The following is a 5,292-nucleotide window of genomic DNA, read 5'->3' on the forward strand; positions in this document are numbered from 1 at the left end:
AGGGGTTACTGAGTGACAGTGTGAGGGATGTGGATTAAAATCAGTAGAGATACAGTCAGCAACACAGGGCGCTGGTGTAGAGGGTTTACTGAGTGACAGTGTGAGGGACCTGGATTAACATAAATAGAGGTGCAGTCAGTAACACTGGGCGCTGGGTGGAGAGGGGTTAATGAGTGACAGTGTGAGCGAGCTGGATTAACATCAGTAGAGATACAGTCAATAGCACAAGGCGTTGGGGGGAGAGGGATGACTGAGTGACAGTGTGAGGGAGCTCGATTAACATCAGTAGAGATACAGTCAGTAGCACAGGGCAGTCGGGGAGAGGGGTTACTGAGTGACAGTGTGAGGGACCTGGATTAACATCAGTAGAGATACAGTCAGCAACACAGAGCACTAGGGGGTGAGGTGTTACTGAGTGACAGTGTGAGTTAGCTGGATTAACATCAGTAGAGATACAGAGAGTCACACAGGGCGCTGGGGTGACAGGGGATACTGATTGACAGTGTGAGGGAGCTGGATTAACATCAGTAGAGATACAGTCAGTAACACAGGGTGCTGGGGGGAGAGGGGTTACTGAGTGACAGTGTGAGGGATGTGGATTAAAATCAGTAGAGACACAGTCAGCAACACAGGGCGCTGGGGTAGAGGGGTTACTGAGTGACAGTGTGAGGGAGCTGGATTAACATAAATAGAGATACAGTCAGTAACACTGGGCGCTGGGTGGAGAGGGGTTAGTGAGTTACAGTGTGAGGGAGCTGGATTAACATCAGTAGAGATACAGTCAATAGCAAAGGGCGCAGGGGGGAGAGGGATTACTGAGTGACAGTGTGAGGGAGCTGGATTAACATCAGTAGAGGTACAGTCAGTAACACTGGGCGCTGGGGCGAGAGGGGTTATAGAATGACAGTGTGAGGTAGCTGGATTAACATCAGTAGAGATACAGTCAGTAACACAGGGTGCAGGGGGAGAGGGGTTCCTGACTGACAGTGTGAGGGACCTGGATTAACATCAGTAGAGGTACAGTCAGCAACACAGAGCACTAGGGGGTGAGGTGATACTGAGTGACAGTGTGAGTTAGCTGGATTAACATCAGTAGAGATACAGAGAGTCACACAGGGCGCTGGGGTGACGGGGGATACTGATTGACAGTGTGAGGGAGCTGTATTAACATCAGTAGAGATACAGTCAGTAACACAGGGCACTGGGGGGAGAGGGGTTACTGAGTGACAGTGTGCGGGAGCTGGATTAACATCAGTAGAGATACAGTCAGAAACACAGGGCGCTGGGGGGAGAGGGGTTACTGAGTGACATTGTGAGGGAGCTGGATTAACATCAGTTATTGATACAGTCAGTAACACAGGGCGCTGGGGCAGAGGGGTTACTGAGTGACAGTGTGAGGGATGTGGATTAAAATCAGTAGAGATACAGTCAGCAACACAGGGTGCTGGGGTAGAGGGTTTTCTGAGTGACAGTGTGAGGGACCTGGATTAACATCAGTAGAGGTACAGTCAGTAACACTGGGCGCTGGGGGGAGAGGGGTAATTGAGTTACAGTGTGAGGGTGCTGTATTAACATCAGTAGAGATAAAGTCAGTAACACAGGGTGCTGGGGGGAGAGGGGTTACTGAGTGACAGTGTGAGGGAGCTGGATTAACATCAGTAGAGATACAGTCAGTAACACAGGGGGCTGGGTGGAGAGGGGTTACTGAGTGACAGTGTCGGGGAGCTGGATTACCATCAGTAGAGATACAGTCAATAGCACAGGGCGCTGGGAGTGAGGGATTACTAAGTGACAGTGTGAGGAAGCTGGATTAACATCAGTAGAGATACAGTCAGTAACACAGGGCGCTGGGGGGCGAGGGGTAATTGAGTTACTGTGTGAGGGAGCTGTATTAACATCAGTAGAGATACAGTCAGTAACACAGGGTGCTGGGGGAGAGGGGTTCCTGAGTTACAGTGTGAGGGACCTGGATTAACATCAGTAGAGATACAGTCAGCAACACAGAGCATTAGGGGGTGAGGTGATACTGAGTGACAGTGTGAGTTAGCTGGATTAACATCAGTAGAGATACAGAGAGTCACACAGGGCGCTGGGGTGACTGGGGATACTGATTGACAGTGTGAGGGAGCTGGATTAACATCAGTAGAGATACAGTCTGTAACACAGGCCGCTGGGCGTGAGAGGGGTTACTGAGTGACAGTGTGAGGGAGCTGGATTAACATCAGTAGAGATACAGTCAGAAACACAGGGCGCTGGGGGGAGAGGGGTTATTGAGTGACATTGTGAGGGAGCTGGATTAACATCAGTAGAGATATAGTCAGTAACACAGGGAGCTGGGGGGAGAGGGGTTACTGAGTGACAGTGTGAGGGTGCTGGATTAACATCAGTAGAGATACAGTCAATAACACAGGGAGCTCTGGGGAGAGGAGATTCTGAGTGACAGTGTGAGGGACCTGGATTAACATCAGTAGAGATACAGTCAGTAACACAGGGCGCTGGGGGTGATGGGTTAATAAGTGACAGTGTGAGGGAGCTGGATTAACATCAGTTATTGATACAGTCAGTAACACAGGGCGCTGGGGGGAGAGGGGTTACTGAGTGACAGTGTGAGGGATGTGGATTAAAATCAGTAGAGATACAGTCAGAAACACAGGGCGCTGGGGTAGAGGGTTTACTGAGTGACAGTGTGAGGGACTTGGATTAACATAAATAGAGATACAGTCAATAGCACAAGGCGTTGGGGGGAGAGGGATGACTGAGTGACAGTGTGAGGGATTTGGATTAACATCAGTAGAGATACAGTCAGTAGCACAGGGCAGTCGGGGAGAGGGGTTACTGACTGACAGTGTGAGGGAGCTGGATTAACATCAGTAGAGATACAGTCAGTAACACTGGGCGCTGTGTCGAGAGGGGTTATAGAATGACAGTGTGAGGTGGCTGGGTTAACATCAGTAGAGATACAGTCAGTAACACAGGGTGCTTGGGGGAGAGGAGTTACTGATATACAGTGTGAGGGACCTGGATTAACATCAGTAGAGATACAGTCAGCAACACAGAGCACTAGGGGGTGAGGTGATACTGAGTGACAGTGTGAGGGAGCTGGATTAACATCAATAGAGATACAGAGAGTCACACAGGGCGCTGTGGTGACAGGGGATACTGATTGACAGTGTGAGGGAGCTGGATTAACATCAGTAGAGATACAGTCAGTAACACAGGCGCTGGGGGTGAGAGGGGTTACTGAGTGACAGTGTGATGGAGCTGGATTAACATCAGTAGAGATAATGTCAGTAACACAGAACACTGGGGGGAGAGGGGTTACTGAGTGACAGTGTGAGGGATGTGGATTAAAATCAGTAGAGACACGGTCAGCAACACAGGGCGCTGGGGTAGAGGGGTTACTGAGTGACAGTGTGAGGGAGCTGGATTAACATAAATAGAGATACAGTCAGTAACACAGGCTGCTGGGGGAGAGGGGTTGCTGAGTGACAGTGTGCGGGTGCTGGATTAACATCAGTAGAGATACAGTCAATAGCACAGGGCGCAGGGGGGAGAGGGATTACTGAGTGACAGTGTGAGGGAGCTCGATTAACATCAGTAGAGATACAGTCAGTAGCACAGGGCAGTCGGGGAGAGCGGTTACTAAGTGACAGTGTGAGGGAGCTGGATTAACATCAGTAGAGGTACAGTCAGTATCACTGGGCGCTGGGGCGAGAGGGGTTATAGAATGACAGTGTGAGGGAGCTGGATTAACATCAGTAGAGATACAGTCAGAAACACAGGGCGCTGGGGGGAGAGGGGTTACTGAGTGACAGTGTGAGGGAGCTGGATTAACATCAGTAGAGATACAGTCAATAACACAGGGAGCTGGGGGGAGGGGGGTTACTGAGTGACAGTGTGAGGGAGCTGGATTAACATCAGTAGAGATACAGTCAGTAACACAGGGAGCTGGGGGGAGAGGGGTTACTGAGTGACAGTGTGAGGGAGCTGGATTAACATCAGTAGAGATACAGTCAATAACACAGGGAACTGGGGGGAGAGGAGATTCTGAGTGTCAGTGTGAGGGAGCTGGATTAACATCAGTAGAGATACAGTCAGTAACACAGGGCGCTGGGGGTGTGGGGTTAATAAGTGACAGTGTGAGGGAGCTGGATTAACATCAGTTATTGATACAGTCAGTAACACAGGGCGCTGGGGGGGGAGGGGTTACTGAGTGACAGTGTGAGGGATGTGGATTAAAATCAGTAGAGACACAGTCAGCAACACAGGGCGCTGGGGGGAGAGGGGTTATTGAGTGACATTGTGAGGGAGCTGGATTAACATCAGTAGAGATATAGTCAGTAACACAGGGAGCTGGGGGGAGAGGGGTTACTGAGTGACAGTGTGAGGGTGCTGGATTAACATAAATAGAGATACAGTCAGTAACACAGGGCGCTGGGGGGAGAGGGGTTAGTGAGTGACAGTGTGAGGGAGCTGGATTAACATCAGTAGAGATACAGTCAATAGCACAGGGCGCAGGGAGGAGAGGGATTACTGAGTGACAGTGTGCGGGAGCTGGATTAACATCAGTAGAGATACAGTCAGTAGCACAGGGCAGTCGGGGAGAGGGGTTACTAAGTGACAGTGTGTGGGAGCTGGATTAACCTTAGTAGAGGTACAGTCAGTAACACTGGGCGCTGGGGCGAGAGGGGTTATAGAATGACAGTGTGAGGAAGCTGGATTAACATCAGTAGAGATACAGTCAGTAACACAGGGTGCTAGCGGGAGAGGGGTTACTGAGTTACAGTGTGAGGGAGCTGGATTAACATCATTAGAGATACAGTCAGTAACACAGGGCTCTGGGGGGAGAGGGGTTACTGAGTTACAGTGTGAGGAAGCTGGATTAACATCAGTAGAGATACAGTCAGTAACACAGGGCGCTGGGGGGCGAGGGGTAATTGAGTTACAGTGTGAGGGAGCTGTATTAACATCAGTAGAGATACAGTCAGTAACACAGGGTGCTGGGGGAGAGGGGTTCCTGAGTGACAGTGTGAGGGACCTGGATTAACATCAGTAGAGATACAGTCAGCAACACAGAGCACTAGGGGGTGAGGTGATACTGAGTGACAGTGTGAGTTAGCTGGATTAACATCAGTAGAGATACAGAGAGTCACACAGGGCGCTGGGGTGACTGGGGATACTGATTGACAGTGTGAGGGAGCTGGATTAACATCAGTAGAGATACAGTCTGTAACACAGGCCGCTGGGCGTGAGAGGGGTTACTGAGTGACAGTGTGAGGGAGCTGGATTAAC

Source organism: Cetorhinus maximus, unplaced genomic scaffold (assembly GCF_964194155.1).
Source record: "Cetorhinus maximus unplaced genomic scaffold, sCetMax3.hap1.1 HAP1_SCAFFOLD_1541, whole genome shotgun sequence".
Lineage (NCBI taxonomy): Eukaryota > Metazoa > Chordata > Chondrichthyes > Lamniformes > Cetorhinidae > Cetorhinus > Cetorhinus maximus.